Genomic DNA, 19,263 nt, shown 5'->3' with positions numbered 1-19,263 from the left:
AATACCAACTACTGGTTATATTCTGTCCTGTTTTGATAAGTAATTTCTACTTTGTGGAATTTACCTGATAAATGGTAGAACAGTTGTAAAATATCACCTTATTCAGGTTGATGGCAGCTCTACATTATAAAATCCCATGTGTTATATACATCCTTCTAAATGTAGAAAATTGAACTTGTTATTTTTGGGTACAAGATATCTATATTTATATCTAATCTTACACTTTATGTATAGCATAGAGTTAGGATAAGGATATTTTTGTCCACTGCTTCCTCGTTATAAATTGCCTGCTCATATCTTGCTTGTTTTAAATTGGAATTCCTGTAATTTTCTTACAGTTTGTAATAGCTCTTTAACCCTTTGGAATGTATTTGAGATTTTTTTCCCCCCTACACTTGATGTTTGCATTCAATTTTGCCTACAGAGTCTTTCAATGAGAAAAAATGTAAAGCTTTATGTAACAAAGTCTATTACTAATGCCCTACTTCTCTTTTTGTGTCATATTAATATGTCATTCTTGGCTATTTTTCTAAGCCGTATCACATTCCTTCCTACACTTATGCATCTGGGTTTTCTGTCTTTGCATTCCTATGCATTGACTACTTATGTTTCTTTATTTCCTTGTTAAGTGGCTGCATTTTCAATTTATTGCAGACTATGCCTTAAAATAATTTCCTACCACTTTACATATAATATAAGAACCTAACAAAAGTGTGATTTCATTTTCCCTCTTCTGTGCTTCATGCTATTATTGCCATGCATTTTATTTCTATGTATTTATAAACCCTACACTATAATGTATTTTTTTGCTTTGAACCATTATATTTTACCCAACATGTACTTTTAATTCTTAAGAATCTCAAAGAGAAAAGTTGCAAGGACAACTCAAAGAACTTTTTTCCCTGAATGATTTGAGAGTAAGTTGCTACTGTTATACCCTACCACCCCTAAATATTATTGGTGTATTTACTATAAACAAGGGTGTTCTCTTATAGTCAGCCATCAAAATCCCTAGACTGAATTCAGGTCTCTCCAGGTGTCCCAATAATGTCACAGTAATGCAAAGTGATCCGGTCCAGAATCACCCAGAACAACTGATCGTCATGGCTTCTTCAGTCTTGTAACTGGTCCTCAGTCTTTCTTTAATTTTCATTCCCTTGACAAGAAGATTAGACCAGGTTCATTGTAGAATCTCTCTTAATCTGAGTTTGTTTTACGTTCCTCAAGAACAGATGCGGGTTCTGCACTTTGGTTAGAAATCCCGCAGACGTCACGCTGCACTCCCCTTCCTGCATCCTCTCAGGGCCACAGGATTTGGCTCTGCCCATGATTGGTGATGTTCACTGACTTGGTGGTGATCGCCTGATGAAGATGGTGTCTGCTAGGCTTCTCCACTATTCAGGTGCCCCCTTTGTAATGGGTGTGCATGTTGTGGGTAGGCACTTCACAATTACATGAGAATTCCCACTCCTCATCAAACTTTCAGCTTGTTTATATCAGCATGGGCTCAGAGTTTTCTGTTCTATTCAATGGGTTATAATCCATTACTATCACTATTTATTTTGGTGCTCAAATTGTTCCAGATTCAGACACGGGGAGTCCTCTCAAGTTGCCTTCTGTGTCCCTTTGACATGTAACTATCATCCTTTGAGCACTTCCTTATTTGATAGCAAAGCACAATGTCCCAGGCTCATCTTGTCCTTTCCCTGCTCCACCCCAGATAGGTCATTTCTCTAAGATTCTCTGAATCCTTTTTAATGGAGAATTGTACATAGAAACCAAGATTTGAACACTACCTGTGTTCATTGCCATTGGAGTGTCACTTCTCCTGTGCCTTCTCAGTAGATAGAACTAGAGACTTTAAGTAGGTACACACATGTACACATTTTAACCCATATCTACATACCTCTATATATTGAAAACATAAACTGTATCCTCTATTTCCTCACAAATTGGCTGATTCTGTTGTTCTTCTTGGTTTTAGTTTAGATTTGAGTTTTCATTTGAACTTTTTCCTTCAGCATGAAGAACCTCCTTTAACAATTCTTGAAGTACAGGTCTGTTGCTGCTTAATTTTCCCAATTATTATTTCTTTGAAAAAGTCTTTATTTTTACTCTATTTCTGAAAGATATCTTCACTAGATTTAGACTTCTAGGCTGACAGTTTTTTTTTTTTAATTTCATTCATTCCAGTTTAAAGACGTCATCCTCTTGTCTTCTGGATTGCCTTGTTTTAAATGAGAAATCAGTGGGATAATTTTTTTCTCCCTTTGTACGTACATGTCTTCTTTCATGTTGCTTTTAAGACTTTTCTTTTTATTACTGGATCTTCAGCAATTTGATTATGATGTGCCTTGCTGTAGTTTTCTTTATGTTTATCCTTCTTGCAATTCATTGAACTCCTGGATATACATGTTTATGTTTTTCAGCAAAGTTGTAAAGTTTTCAGCCAATAGTTCTTCAAATATTTTTCTGTCTCCTTCCTCTTTCTGGGACTACAATTACACATATATTAAACAACTTAATATTGTCCCGCAGGTCATTGAGTTCCTGTTCAATTTTTTAATCCTTTTTTTTCTTTCTGTGCTTCATTTTGAATAGTGCTTATTGCTATGCCTTGAAGTTCAGCACACTATATGTGCAACTGTCTTTAAAAAGCTATTAGCTTTTTGTCTAAATCATCTGTAAAGAGAGCATTACTCACCAAAATTGGAAAAAGAAAAGGACACCAACAACTTGTGTAATAAGTGGCCTGCAATACACTGTTGAATTTTGGAAATAAGATGCACTTAGCATGGTTTAAAATTCTTACTAGCATTTTGTTAACCTCCTTTTTCTTTACCTTAAAAGGGAAAAAAAATGTATGTAGTTGGAAACATGTAAGAAAGAGACAGAGAGAGGAAGGGTGTAATAAACGATAACTTCTTCATAATGTTCAGCATGAAAATCATTAGTCATTAGTGGCCTTTTTGTGAGTTTTATAGTAGGGGTTTTTTGTTTTTATTGAATGCCTCCCTCCAAAACAAATAAACAGTGTTTATTTAGGGGGAAAAAAAGCAATGTCTAATCTGCTATTAAGGCCTTCCAGTAAATTTTTTCACTATAGATATTGTATTCATCTCTAGTTTTATTTGGTTCATTTAAAAAATTTCCATTTCTCTTTCATTTTTCTTTGAAATCCTTGAACATTTTAATAGCTGTTTTAAAGAACTGCTTACTAGTTCTATTATCCCTATAAGTTCTCTGTGTTTACATTTAAAATTTTTCTCTTGGTTATGTGTTATGTCAGATTTTCCTGCCTTTTTTTTTTTTTTTACAGATATAGTAACATTGTTGAATGCCTGATGTCATTGTCTTTGAGAAGTATTGAATTCGGTTTTTGTAGTTAACTTACTTGAAGATAAGCTTCACCTTTTCTCAGCTTATATTTAAGCTTTGTTAAGGAAAGATTAGAATAACTTTTACTGTAAGGTGAGTTCGTCCTTATTCCTATCACATGACCTTTCTGGGTCACTGAATGCCCCAAGTGTTCTATGACATGTCTCTATTCCGATTTGTCTCAACTTGTAAATTTCCCAGTCCTGTATGAACTGCAGTAGTTGTTCCACTGACAGATCCCTGGCAGATGTTTCGTCCTCTGTAATCATTTTTTGTTCAGCCTCACGGAGTGTTCCCTGTGCACACACGGCTTAGAATGCAGTCAAGGATGCAAGGATGCCTGTGCAGACTTCTCAAGCTCTCTTTTCTGTGTAACTCCCACTTTTTCAGTACTCTACCAATAAATTCCCACAACCCCAACATCCTTGAATCCCGTTCTCTGTCTCCTTGAGACTGCCTGCTACTCTGTCTCTCACAAGCAGTCAATAAATGCCTCCAGGCAGAAAGCCTGGGCTAGCGCAAGTCTCATCTGACTTATTTTTCTTCTTTTAGAGATCACAATATTGTGAGGACTGTTGTCCATCACGTAAAAGCAGTTGTTTCATGTAAGTTATCTATTTCTCTAGTTGTATATGGTTGGAAGGATAGTCTGGTACCATAACCTCGCCATGGCTGGAAGTAGAAGACTGTTGTTGGTTTTCTGAACCTGAAGAGTACTGAACTTCAGTGGCTCAAACAGTGCCTGACTATCCTTCCATGGGTCTCTTCCTTCCATTTCTTTCAGAGGCTGTTTAAGCTCTTGTGCATGGACTAAATGTTTGTGTCCTCCCCTCCCTATTCCTATGTTGAAGCCCTAACTTCCAATGTGACTGTATTTGGAGATAGGGCCTGGGAAAGATGATAAGGGTTAAATGAGGTCGTAAGGATGGGGTCCTAATCCAATAGGGTGGTGGCCTGTATAAGAAGAGGTAGAGACACCAGAGCACTCCCTGTGTAGTGTGAGCACACAGCAAGAGGGCAGTCATCTGAAAGCCAGGAGAGAGCCGTCATCAGGAACCAGACTGGCCAGAATCTCCATGTTAGGTTTCTAACCCTCCAGAGCTGTAAAGAATACACTTCTGTTGCTTAAGCCACTGAGTCTGTGGTATCCCCCACTTCACTGCCCTTTCCCTTCACTTTCCATCCTTCCTCACTGAGAAAATATGTGCCATCAGGTAGGAACCCCTTCAACTCACCTCTTGACTCCTTTCCTCGGTCCTCTTTTCCTTATTTTTGTACCTTCTTTTCAAGTGTACCATCCATACGCATCTCTGCTTCCTTTTCTAAGGGCATTTTGCCTGTATAATGCAGAGTATTTATATCAGATGCTTTTCTTTCGTTTCTGCCATAGGTACTGATGCAAGCTATTTTCAGGCCATTATTAATATCAGTTTGAGTCAATGAGGAGTAGTTGACAGAAAGCTGTGTAACTTATTTCAAATACAAGACAGTTTATCAACACAGTTTTGTTGCCTGTTAGTCGAGGCACTCAATGGTGTACACATACTAAATCATCCCTGAATGTCTGGGAGTATGTCTTATTCATGTTATATTTCCTGATTTATAAGTATATAAAATATTTAAAAAATATCAAGTGGATGAATATGTCATTTAAGAAATTATCTTATGTTGCTCCAATTTAAGGTTAAGAAAGATGTACAGATCTAGAATAAAAAAAAATCAAAATTTTCCTAAGGCCATTTCTTTTGCTTGTGAAAATCAAATCACAAAACCATTTGATTAATAGACATAAGAGGTAAGTTTTCAGTAACTATAAAAACATTCTAGTGCTGGCTGAAATAGAAGAGAAAAGGGATAAGGTTTTGAAAGATCTTTAGGCCTCATTTTTTTCCCCAGGAACACAGTTCCTTTCTATTTATGGGCTCTATATAGATGAGTTAAGGAGAGCATAAAAACATTTAAGCCCATAGTCTCCAAAGCTGACTGGCTACAAACATTTCAATGTGCTTCAAAGTAGGGATTTACCCACAACATTCTGGGTCTAGTAATTCTCTAAGGTATCAGCTAATACTGGCTTCACCTACCAGTATAAGAAAACATGACTGATGATGGGGCTTAAAGAAATAAGGGCTTTTTTTATTCCCCCTATAACACAAAGTCCAGAGGAAGGCAATCCAGGGCTGGGCCTCCATAATGCCAATTAAAACAGAATTTTTCTGTCTTTTCACCTCACAGTCCTTAGCATCCTTTTTTTTTTTTTTAAATTAAAGTATAGTCAGTTTACAATGTGTCAATTTCTGGTGTACAGCATAACATTTCAATCATACATATGCATCTTTATATTCATTTTCCTCTTGCTTATTGTCTCATGGTTGCAATATGGCTCCCTCTCTTCCAGCCTAATATTCACTCACCAGGCCAGAAGGGGGAAAACCACAGTGGCAGAAGGCTAAAGGTTGTCTATCCTTGTTTATTAGGAAAGCCAAAGTTTTCCCAAGACCCCGCAGGCAAGACTTTCAGTGACGTGCTTTAAGCTAGAACTCTGTCACTAGGCCATGTCTCACTGCATGACTGCTATGGGCAGGAGGAGACTTTTTTTTTCCTTTCAGTTTTACTGAGATTTAATTGACACGCAGCCTTGTATAAGTTTAAGATGTGTAGCATAATTATTCGACTTAGATACATCATGAAATGATTACCACAGTGAGTTTAGTAAACATCCATCATCTCATGTAGATATAAAATTAAAGAAAGAAAAAAAGTTTTCCTTGTGATGAGAACTCCTAGGAGTTATTCTTTTAAACAACTTTCACATGTAACACACGGCAGTGTTAATTATATGTATCATGTTGTACATTACATCTTATAACTGCAAGTTTGTACCTTTTCCTTGCCCTAATCCACTTCCCCTTTCCTCACCCTCTGCATCTGATAACCACAAATCTGATCTCTTTTTCTATCAGTTTGTTTTTGAAGTATAACTGACCTACAACATAATATGTTAGTTCCTAATATATAACATAACTCAACAAGATCACCATGATAAGTCTAGTTACAATATGTGACCATATAAAGGTACTGTATAGTTATTGACTATATTCCCCTATTCCCCACACTGTACATTTCATACTCATGACTCATTTATTTTGCAACTGGAAACTTGTACCTCTTAATCTCCCTCACCTATTTTTTTCCTGCTCCTCCTCTCCTCCCCTCTGGCAACCACCCCTTGTTCTCATTTTAATTTTTTGAGGAACTGCCATACTATTTTCCACAGTGGCTGCACCAATTTACACTCCCAGCAGTGCACAAGAGTTCCCTTTCTCCATATCCTTGCCATCCCTCGTTATTTGTTGTCTTTTTGATAATAGCCATTCTGACAGGTGGTGTCACTGCGGTTTTGATTACCATTTCCCTGATGGTTAGTGACGCTGAGCATCTTTTCATGTATCTATTGGCTATCTGTATGCCTTCTTTGGGAAAATGTTTATAGGTCCTCTGCCCATTTTTTAATCAAGTTGTTTGTTTTCTTGATGTTGAGTTGTATGAATTCTTTGTATATTTTGGAATATTAACCCCTCATAGGATCTATCTTTTGTGGATACCTTTTCCCATTCAGGAGGTGGCCTTTTCATTTTGTTGACTGTTTCCTTTGCTGTGAAAAAGCTTTTTAGTTGGATATAGTCCCATTTGTTTGTTTTTGTTTTTGTTTCCCTTGCCTGAGGAGACATAGCCAAAAATTACAAAGTCCGAGGTCAGAAGACTTATTGCCTATGATTTCTTCTAGAAGTTTTATGGCTTCAGGTCTTACATTTAAGTGTTTAATCCATTTTGAATTTATTTTTGTGCTTGGTATGAGAAAGTAGTTCAGTTTGATCCTTTTGCATGAGCTGTCCAGTTTTCCCAACATCATTTATTTATTTAGTTATTTTATTTATTTTTTAAGAGATTGTATTTTATTTATTTTTCAGAAGATGAAGGTTGACAAGAGGATGAAGTTCCTTTTTTATAGGATAATCTCAGATTTTTAAATAATTTTTTGGGGGGAGTAATTAAGTTAATTTTTATTTATTTATTTACTTTTTTTTTAAATGGAGGTACTGGGGATTGAACCTAGGGTCTCATGCATGCTAAGCACCCACTCTACCACTGAGCTATACCCCCCAACACCATTTATTGAAGAGGCTGTCTTTTCCTCATTGTATTTTCTTGCCTCCTTTGTTGTAGATTAATTGCTCATATAAATGTGGGTTCATTTCTTGGCTCTCTATTCTGTTCCATTGATCTACGTGTCTGTTTTTGTGCCAGTACCATACTATTTGTTTAATTTGAAAATGTTTTATTACATCAAGTATAGTTTATTTGTAGCTGTAATAAAGCAACTTAAGTAATGATTTTTTAAATTTATTGAATTACAGTTGATTTACAATGTTTCAGGAGTACTGCAAAGTGATTCAGTTATATATACATATATATATTCTTTTTCAGATTCTTTCCCATTACAGGTTAGTGCAGGATATTGAATATAGTTCCCTGTGCAACACAGTAAGCCCTTGTTGTTTATTTATTTTGTATTGAGTAGTGTGTATCTGTTAATCCCAAATTCCTAATTGATCTCATCCCTTTTTCCTCTTTGGCAACTGTAAGTTTGTTTTCTATGTCTGTTAATCTCTTTCTGTTTTATAAATAAGTATGTTTGTATTATTATTTAAGATTCCACATATAAGTGATATTGTATGATATTTGTTTTTGTCTGATGTACTTCACTTAGTATGATAATCTCTAGATCCATCCATGTTTCTACAAGTGGCATTATTTCATTCTTTTTTATGGCTGAGCAATATTCCATTGTATATATATACACCACATCTTCTTTATCTAGTCATCTATCAATGGATATTTAGGTTGCTTCCATGTCTTGGCTGTTGTAAATAGTGCTTCTATGAACATTGGGGTGTTTCAAGTATCTTTTCGAATTAAGAGTTTTCATCTTTTCTGGATATATGCCCAGGAGTGGGATTGCTGGATCATATGTTAACTCTATTTTTAGTTTTTTAAGGAACTTCCATACTGTTCTCCATAGTGGCTGCACCAATTTCCATTCCCACCAACAGTATAGGAAGGTTCCCTTTTAGGAGGGGACTTTGAGTGGGGTTTGGGTGAAATAAGCAGGCAGTCAGCCTCACTGAAGGTGGATTTGAACTGCCAGTCATCAGTCAATATTTAAAAAGGCATTCATCCTTGCCAGAAAAAAAAGTATTGGTTTCAGTAAAAAGCAAAACAACATCTACAACAGATAAGAAGCAAGAAGGTCTTTAAGAAGTCAATACATAGTTGCTGCAAAGGAACTCTGGTTTAATGCTCTTCCATCTTCCAGTTCAGAGAAATAAAAAATGCCAACTAATAAAGAACCACAGAACCCAGAGCCAACATACTATCTCATAATGTGATCCAGGGCCTAACAGAAACTTGTACACGGAAACTTCAATGTTATGATGAGCTATGAATTTGCATACTTTGCCATAAGAAGTCTTTTAGTTTGATAACATAGCGATGAAAAGTCCAGGCACAGCGCTCAGGAGAACTGGGTTCATATCTTGCCTCAGCTACTCATTAGGAGTGTAATCTTGGGCAGTTTCAACCCTCTTGGCCCTTGATTTTTAAAACTTCCTCATTCTCATCTCCCCAACCAAACTCTAAACTTACAGAGCAGAATTTATGTTGGATTAATTGAAGTTTAGATTCATTTTGATATGATTTTGGGAAAATTTCGTATCAGAATATGGGAAACAGGTAGAATTACTGGGGATGTTGATCAGGACAATGAAAATCAATGTGAGTTCTTGCATTTTAAATATTACTTTCTAATATCATGTCATGGGTTATGATCAGGCTTCCTGTCCCTCCTTCTACCCCAATTCCCACCCCCGCTTCTGTGTGGAGTGATATTGAGCACTTTGGGGATCAGATTTACAGAGTCTGCCAGAGTGCTCAAACCACAGCATGATCTAGAAAAGAACATAAGGATTTCTGTGCTATGCTTTTACCTTTTTCAGGAGGTACAACTGAGAATCTGAGAAATTAAATGACATCTGCAAAGTCAGAACTACAAAACTAAGAACAGAATCTGCTTTTCCTGACTCCTCAGCTAAAATTATAGCCTCTATATCATTCTAGTTTTCCCTCTTGGAGAATTCTAAAGAAATGGATTATAACATAAATGTATATAAAATGATCATTTATAATACATACACATATTGAAACAAAAAACAATAGTTAAGAACCATTATACATCTATTTAGTTGTACTACCCTTAAAAAATACAAGAGTAACTTTGAAAAATTACTAAATCTTGATGTGACACTAAAGCAGAGCATTATTTTTGGAGATATTCTCAGTTTTTTCCCAATCAAATAGTCAAGAATGGCCATTAAAGTGCACAGGTAATTAAAGAATAAATTTATATAATGGTGTAAAAATGGAAATTAATGATTCTAACATTCATGTCTTGATCAGTTGGGCTTATTACGCTTATTAATGCAATAGATTTGCCTAGCTAATTTTTTAAATCATAGTTTTAAAATGGCATTTAATTTGGTGACTTCTCTGGTCAATGAATTCTCAGGGACTTGAGAAACCAAGGTGTGAAATCATAAAAATGTAATGTGAATTAGGTCTAAACTTAAAAGCTTTTGGAAGTGTTAGTTTTTAAAATAAATTGAGATGTGTGCATTTACACTGCCTAATGTTTTGAGGGAGTAATTGAAAACAGTCATCTGGAATGAGATACAATCTGAACTTAACTCGGAAAACTGCAGGTTTGCTTTTTAGGTTCAGTTGTATCAACTCATGAAAACAAGTCAGATTCTGTTTTACTATCTTCTTCTTTAGTATCATTTACCCATTAGGAAAGGCAGCTTTGTTAGCAGATGGTAGAGCTCATATACTATCTGTCAAACTCAGAGCCAGTGGGACGGTTGGCAAAGACAGTTTTCCATGAAAATGCAAGTTGTTTCTTCTTCTTCTTCTTCTTCTTTTGTATGTGTGTAGCTTGGCAAGCAATACAGAGAAAACCCTTATGTTGAAGAATTTGGAAAGTCTAAATAACCTACTTAAGCAATGCAGTTGTCTTAGAATGAAAAACTGCTTGATTAGTTTAATAACATAAGTAGTATCTTGGGGCTATCTTTCATTTTAAACAACTATAACTTTTTGTTTGTTTGTAAAAGCTAACAATGTGTGGACTTGGAAAGAGTTATAAAATCACCTTCAGATCTCATAATGTTGATGACTCATCTTTTCACATGGGAAAAAAATCCCTGGATAACTGTTAAAATTTGTACCATGTTGCAGGAGAAGAACCAGATGGTTCAGGCCTGTTTGATTACATTACTTAGAAATATAAAACAAAAGAGTATTCTCAATGACTTTTTGAGTCCATGTTTTGATAACCTCAGGGGTCAGTCTGACCTCAATTCACCGAAGCAAAGAGTGGTTCCAGGTTTCTTAGGCATGTACTGTGCGAACTTCAGATAAGGGAAGCTTCCAAAACCACATTGCTCCATCAAAGAACTATGTGTGTGTGTGTTGGCTCAATTTGTGGTGTGGGTGAAAAAGTAAATGAAGCCAAATGTCTAAAAATTGCTTTAGGATCAGTTTCTTTTTGGTAGAGGATTGCTCTGCCCATAGGCCTGGCTTTTATCACTTCAGCCCTAATCAGGAGTGCTATCTAAGTTAAGAAGTTTACAAAGGATTTTGATATAAAGTTTTTATGACTTTTAAATTGTAAAAGATGTTACATTAATTTTAGCAGGAACCAGCTTTGCAAAATGATACATCACTGGTAAGATGAAAAACTAGCACAGAAAGAAGCACCTCTGTGGAAACTGAGAGAGTGTGCTCTGGAGTCTGGGTGGCCAATTCTGTCACCAGCTGCATGACCTTGGTCATCTTGCTTAATCTCTTGTTTCTATGTTGTCTCCTTTGTAATGAGGGGATAATATCTCCCACCCTTTCTATTTTGTGAGGATTAAATTATTTAATACACAGTGCTTAGAACAATGCCCAGCATATATTGAATTCAGGTAGAAGTTACTATTATTAATAAGTTGAATTCAGATGACTGAATGACGGAGAAGCCACTGAATAGAAAGGTGGGAAGATGGGATTCTAGACTTAGCCCTGCTGGCTCTGTCAGCTTGCTGACCTCCCACGGGGCATCTAACTCCTCTTACCCTCAGTTAAAAGACTGTGAAAATCCCTAAGAAATAGTACATATGTACTTGCAGTTCCTTCTGTAAAATGAGGGTGGACGAGATGGCCTCTAGGATCACTTCGCTGTAAACATTTATGACTCCTGGATGAAAACAAGCATCCCAGCAGAAGAAAATCTCGGGAGTGAATGCAGAAAATCCTACAGAGGGCTTCACTCATGCTCCTGTCCTGTTGGTAACTCTCTTCCACCCACTGTTAGCTTAGCTAGGTCTTTCTTTACTTCTCAGCTTAAATATCCCCCACTGGAAAGACCTCTCCTGATTACCCAATCTAAAATCAGCCCCTGCTGTAAGGCCTGTTCTTTTCCTTCATGGCACTTCTCACTGTAAGTAGCTATTAATTTTTAATAGTGTTCTTGTTTTTTGTTTGTCTCTCCTACTAACCCTTTGGGGTTCTGGGATTACATCTGCTTTGATTATTTCTGCTGACCTGAAACAAATACACTGTCAGATAATTCTCCAGCAAAGATGGGCTTATTCAGGATCAACAGAGAATTGCACTTGGAGGTCTGTAACATGGTGAGCCATGTGCAAGTCCCCCCATGGCAAGGGGAGGAGAGTGCCTTTATAGGGATAAGAAGGAAGCTGGGAGGGCTAAGTAAACAAAGAACCCATGGCTTTGCATTGACTGAGTCTTTGCCAGGAAAGAAGAGTCGTCTTTCTTCTTCCTGTTGGGTTCTGCTATCCTCACGGTGCATGAGGGCTCTCCCTTCTGGTCTCCCAACTCCATTTAATTGAAGTTTCTGGTTATTGAGTTTTTACATTTCTTTATCCTCAGAACCTAATAGATTGGCACAAGCAGGAACTCAATCGAGATTTTATTTTATTTATTTAACAACTATATTGGATGCCTACAGTGTACAAGGTTCTGTTTTAAGTACTGGGAAAACAGAAGTAGATTAGCAATACCTCATGGGGCTTATATATTAGTGTGAAAAATCAGATAGTAAACAAAGAAACAAATACACAAGAACATGTCATGAAGAAAATATATCAGGGTAAAGGATGATCACTTTACTAAAAGGAACACCAAAAGCAAAGGTAACAAAAACAAAAATAAACAAGTGGGACAACATCAAACTAAAAAGCTTGTTTATAGTAAAGGAAACAAACAACAAAATGAAAAGGTAGCCTACTGAATGGGAGGAAATATTTGCAAACCATATATCTGATAAGGGGTTAATATCTAAATACACAAAGAACTCTTATAACTCAATAGCAAAAAAACCAAACAATTTGATTAAAAAGTGGGCAGAGGATCTGAACAGACATTTTTTTCCATAGAAGACATACAAACGGCCCACAGACATATGAAAAGATGCTCAGCATCACTAATCATCAGGGAAATATGAATCATAACCACAATGAGATATCACCTTACACCTGTTAGAATGACTATTGTCCAAAAGCCGACAGACAAGTGATAGTGAGGATGTGGAGAAAAGGGAACTTTTGTGCACTGTTGGTGGGAATGTAAATTGGTTCAGCCACTACTGAAAACACTATGGAAGTTCCTCAAAAGAGTAAAAACAGAACTGCCATACGATCCAGCAATTCCACTCCTGACTATTTATCTGAAGGAAACAAAAACACTAATTTGAAAAGATATCTGCACTCCCATGCTCACTGCAGCATTATTAACAGTTAGCCAAGACATGGAAACAACCCAAGTGTCTACCAACAGATGAATAGATAAAAGAAAATGTGTGATATATATATATATATACACACACATATACATATATATATATATATATAAGAAAATTATTCAGCCATAAAAAGAGGAAATCTTGGCATTTGGGACAACATGGACAGAACTTGAAGGCATTACGTTAAGTGAAATAAGTCAGAGAAAGGCAGACAAATACTGGATGATCTCACTTATGTGTAGAATTTAAAAACCAAACAGCAAAAATGAACTCATAGATACAGAAAATAGATTGATGGAAGTATGCAAAATGAGGGAAGGCGGTCAAAAGGCACAAATTTCCAGTTACAAAGTAAGTAAGTCATGGGAATGTATTGTGCGGCATAGCGACCACAGTTAATAATACTGTATTGTGTATTTGAAAGTTGCTAGGAATAGATTTGAAAAGTTCTTATCACAAGAGAAAAAAGAAAACTGTAACTATATGTGGTGATGGATGTTAACTAGACTTACTGTGGTGGTCATTTTGCAATATATAGAAACATACATAGTGAGTTGTATACCTGAAACTATTATAATATTACATGCTAATTATATCTCAATTAAAAAAAAGTGACTGGGATGTGTTGCTGTAGACAGTACCGTCAGGGAAGACTTCTCTATGTGGGACATTTGTTGAAAAAATTACAAGAAGAATAGTGTCAGGAAAATAGGAGCAACATTTCAGTGTGGCTGAGTAAGGTCAGTTTAGCTGGAATGAATGGAAGATTTGTGTTGGGTGTAGCAGGATATAAAATCGGAAAAACAGGATGGGGCCATATTGTTGAGACCCTGAGTGTCTACTACGGAGCTGGGCTTAAACCTGTGGGCAGTGACGTGATGGCAGACTTGGAAAGCTGTTCTCTTTCCCCTTCACTCGTCTTCCCTCCCCCTGCCCTGGTTGGGCTGTAGGGGTAGGCAAAGTGTGAAGTGTGAAGGCAGACAGGGCTTTCTCTAAGAATGAGCACTAGGATAGCATCAGTGGGAATGAAAAGGAAATGACCCGTGTGAGAACCAAAGCACTGGCAGAACTGTGGAAGGGGTAGTATGTGGAGTGAAAGGGTGAGTGGGGAGGCTGATAGGATAACTGTTGAGCCTGGGCGACTAGAGGGGTGGGAGGCTCAGAAGTAATGAAGTCAGGAGCAGAGCCAGGTTTTTACTGATCCTAAATGCATGACTCACACCACTCACCACTTACCCCTGACTCATGCTTCCTGCCTTGCCAAGTGTTTCTCTTTCCATACCATACAGTGTTCCACTGAAATGGCTGGTAGAACCTAATTCATTTTAGCAGTTTACCATCTGTTTTAGATGGCTCGTGATCTGTGCTAGGCAATCTACCAATTAACTCCAGAGTCCGTGTGTTATGTTCAGAAGACAGCTCTCCTCTTTCTGCACTACAAGGTAAAATTAAATAGGAGAGAACTGCCACCCCTGCTCCTTCCCTGGCCGTCATCTTCAATTTCTTTCTTTTTGTTGATTTACTCCCTCATGTTTATAAATGTATTCAACTCCTTTCCTATAAAACATTTCTCAACCCTCCTTCTCTCTTGGGTTAATATTCTATTTCCCTCCTTATATGTGTTGTCAACTTGATGCTACCTCCCACCTGCCCACCAAGACACTCAGAAACTGCTTTTAAATGGTCTCTACCTGGGTGTTCCAAAGGCACAAGCCAATTCATCATTTCCAAATAGAACTCGTCATTTCCTTCTTCCAACCCTCTCTCTCTCCTGTATCCCATTTTAAATGAATGGCATCAGCATCGACTCAAGTGGCCTAGCTAGAACCTGGGAACTGTCTTTGACTCCTTTCCTGTATCCCCTGCTGCACAGACTTTCCCCTTTTAACATGGAACCTCTTGGACCATACTTTCTCCTCTCCCTTCTCTCTGGCACTCATGATCTTCAGTGACATTATCAAAGCAGCTTAGTTGGGTCTTTTTAAATGGAGGCACTGGGGACTGAAGCCGGGACCTCGTGCATGCTAAGCACATGCCCTGCCACTGAGCTGTACCTCCCACCCCAATCCAGCCTCTATTCTTTTTTTTTTTTTTTTCAATTGAAGCATAGTCAGTTACAGTGTGTCAGTTTCTGGTGTATAGCACAATGTCCCAGTCACCAGCATCTATTCTTGACCTTGACCTTCTAACTCATGTTTCATTTGCTCACCAGAGATGTCTTTCTCAAGTCACATTTATTCATGTCACTTTCCTGCTTAAAATCTCTCTTGACTCCCCACTGGCTCTCACACTGCCCACAAGGCCTTTCCTCTTCTGGCCCCTCACTACCTCTCAGCCTCATTCTCACCATTTCTCTGCAGGAATCCTCGGCTCCAGCCATACGGGGTCCCTTACTCTCTATAACCCCAGTACAAGGCACTCTCTCCAGCCGTCATGCTCTTCTCTGTGTGGGGTCCCCTTCTCGCCTTCACTGACTGGCTCCCTCCTGCTCAGGCACAGCCCAGATGTCATCTTTTCCAGGAAGGCTACCCTTCGTCTTGTCTTCTCCCTTAGTCTTGGTTAGTTACCCTTCATCTGTGTTCCCAGAGACCCTGCGACACTTCTTCCTGTCTGTTACAATTGTCTATGTTCTGTCTTCCTCTTGGACTATAAGTGCCTTGAGGGCAGGGACAGTGTCTTACATGCTTTGAATTCATAACCCCTAGATGCTCAACAACTGTTGGTTGAATGAATGAATGGGAATGAGTTTTTCCCCTTTCAGTCTCACCACTTCAAACTTACATTCATTCCCAGAAATTTCTTAATCATCAAATCCAACAGCTTGTGCTCACTTCTCATCTTCCCTGTTCTTTCAGTAACATTCTTTCTTGAAATGCTCTTTTTGGGGGGCTTCTACGGCATGACACATCCTGGTTGTTTTCTCTGGGAATTACTTCTTTGTCTTCATGCGAGGTCTCTCGCTCTCCCCTCAGGACCCCTGTGAGGAGCTTTCCCGCAGCACCTCTGGGTGTTCACCTTGGCCCTCTCTCTTCTCTCCACACTCTCACTAGATCTTGGCAATCGCAGGCTTTCGACCACCACCTGATGATGTCAGTACTGGTTTGCAATCATGATAGGGATGTTTTCAGCTTCCCTACCATTTGGGAACTTTAACCAGTTGAATCTCAATGAATGTGAAGTCAGTTGTACTTCTGATGTGCTACAGGGTGGGGAGAGTGAGCTGATTTTGGGGGAAGAGAAACTTAATTTTAGATTCATTGAATTTGAAATGTCAGTGAGACATTAAGTTAGAAGGGCCTAAAAGTATCTGAGAAGTCATAAAGTCACAGGATTCTACACATAGAACAATTTTTGAGTTATGTGGTCCAACCATTTTCCCAGGACAATATTCCTTACAGATACTCTTGGGTTTTAGGGGACAATATAGTAACACCTCTTCCTCGTCTGAGTTTGGAAACAATAGGGAATTAGACAGATGAAGATTGAAATGTTATCTCATACAGCTGATAGGAAACCACGGCTTAAGATCACTGACCAAAGCAGCTTGCTAGTACTTCACCCCTGAATCAGACAGACTCGCCCTCAGTCACTGCACAGCCCGGACTCCTGCAGCCCTCCCCTAGGCTGCTGAGAGCAGCCAGGATGCCCACATCTTGCACTGGAGTCAGGACAGAGTAGAGCAGGAGCTGACTTGCAGGCCTGCTTCTTTTTCCCAAATTCCCCAGTCAGGTACCTCCCTCCTCTTCTTCTGGGAAGGCATGAGGGGTGGAGAGAGTCCTGGGGTGTTACTGATGTGTTTCCAGATGGAGATTTGGGGCCAAGGAAATGAAGAATCAACAGCAACAGTAATGTTTATCCAGCCTCTGGTGTAATCTTTTCTATGCTTGAGAGGCTGCTGACTTTGGGGTGCATTCTGTTCTCTTTTGGGAAGGTTAGGTATGTAATCAGCAAGTTGTTTCTCCTATCAAAGCAGAGAAAGCAGCTTCCCCACCACCTTTTGTCCCTAGTTTGTTCTGCTGCATCCAGAAGGAGTAAGATCAAATTTGTCCATTATTTAAACACAGCTATGATTTTATTTTCTAGTCCTTATGTGGTTACCAATTCCCAGTTCAGTCTCAGTTGCTGTCCTCTGAGGATTCTCTATTTGCAGGTCCCTCATAGAGTGGGATGGATCATGTTTTCTCCCCCACCCTGAGTGGGCCCTACCCTCTAAGTACGGGGGAGCTCTCCAGGTAACAGGTGGCCTGGATCAGCTGCCTCCTAATCCTGGTCCTGAGGTTTCTCTCCAAGTAGCAATGTGAGAGAAAACTGCACAAGACAATGTGAATGTGCACTCATGTGACTTACTACTCAACACTGAGCCGAAAGAGAATCAGTGGGAATAGCTGCACGTAAGTGTCTTGTGCACCCAGGTGCAAGCTCTTCCTTTCACTTGGAAAGCTCTGTCTCTCAGATAGAGATACCCAGATCATCTAAGGCTCTGTACTAGTTGTGGTTTTCTTCAGAGCTTGAAGCATTTCTCGTAACACTGTATCAGGAAGGCCTCCTTTGCCAGAGCACTGGGGAGCGGAGAATGCACCCTGCTGAGACTCTCAGACCCGCGGGGTCTGATCCTCACTGAGTTCCTGGTTCCTGGCTACTGTCGCTCTTGTGGTTAAAAGAATGTAAATCACTCTACATTCCTGCCTCTGCCCCTCTGTTCTGTCTTTCTCATTTCCGTACAACATGGCTTTTCTGTTTATTTTTTCCTGAACTTTCTAATTTATCTTCTGTCTAATCTTGATGCCTGCCTGCTTCTCCTATGCAATGGCTCCCTCCTCCAGTAAGTAATTCATACTCAACAGTGCCAAAGTTTGAAAAAAATATTCCAAGTGTGACTGATTTGATTAGTGCTGCATTCTGTGCAAGTATCACCTCCCTTAAAGTGGACCTTCCTGTACCCATTTTGCTCCCACTTTTCCACTGAAGTTATGCTAGCTAGGCTCATCACTGCCCTTCAGCAGCTGATGAAAATTTTATGACTCTATTGACCTTTTTGTGACCTGACACGGATGTCAACTTCTTTAGCATTAAATCTCTGTTTAAACTCAGCCTCAGTGACAACTCGCCCTCCTGGTTTTCTGTCTCCCTCTCTGAGCATTCCTTTTAAGAGTCTTCTGGGGATAATGCGTTCCCATTCACTTCTTGTATGATGCTGTTTGTAAAGGCTACACCACTGCTTCTCTGATCTCATTCCATCCTCAATCTCCGGGTGATGTCAAATATAGGCTTTAGGTTATATGCTGTTTATTCATGACTCCCAAATGAATATATCTCCAGTCGGCTTTCTCTTCTGAGACCCAGGCCACTGTTAGCAATGCTTGCTGAGTAACTCTACATGAGCATTCCAAAGCATCCACCACTAGCATGTCCAACTTAAAGACATCACCTCCCTACTGCCCTTCTGGGACTTCTTCCCACCTCTTTATATTCCTGGCCTTTCTTGGTAAATAGCATCATCACTTGGCACCCAAATTAGAACTGTGGGGGTCATCCTAAACTCCTGTTATTTTTATTCTCCACATCCAATTAGTGATTCACAAAGGATACCCATTTAAGATGCTTTTCCACATAGGAATAAATATAAAGTGGGATTCAGAGTTGTTCAAATTTTGTCATATAATGGGGCTCAAATTTTTATTGCATTACTTTAAAACCACAGAATTCAAATTTGTTATAAAATGCAACTACACTACACTAAGAAGTATGTTAGGATTTTTACAAGTTATCTCATGTAATTCTCCTAAAAGGTTTGTAAATTAGGCATTATTTTTTCTTTTTCTTTTTTTTTTCTTGCAAATGAAAGAAATGATGCTTGAAAAAGTGGGTTAAATCACAGTGGTATGCTTGGGTTTGGTTTGAGTTTGTCTGACTGAACAAGTCCTTTCAACTTTACAAAGTGTGAATTACACTCCCTAATATCT

General features: G+C 38.5%; 1 protein-coding gene across 6 annotated transcripts in view; it reads left to right on the top strand.

Annotated features, from left to right (window-relative positions):
* The window catches only part of FBXL13 (F-box and leucine rich repeat protein 13), a 199,536-nt gene that overhangs the window by 24,413 nt on the left and 155,860 nt on the right, over positions 1-19,263 (top strand). The window lies entirely within an intron of this gene.

The sequence above is a fragment of the Vicugna pacos genome, chromosome 7, assembly GCF_048564905.1.
Source record: "Vicugna pacos chromosome 7, VicPac4, whole genome shotgun sequence".
NCBI classification, from domain to species: Eukaryota; Metazoa; Chordata; class Mammalia; order Artiodactyla; family Camelidae; genus Vicugna; species Vicugna pacos.
This window is presented reverse-complemented; position numbering and strand designations above follow the sequence as displayed.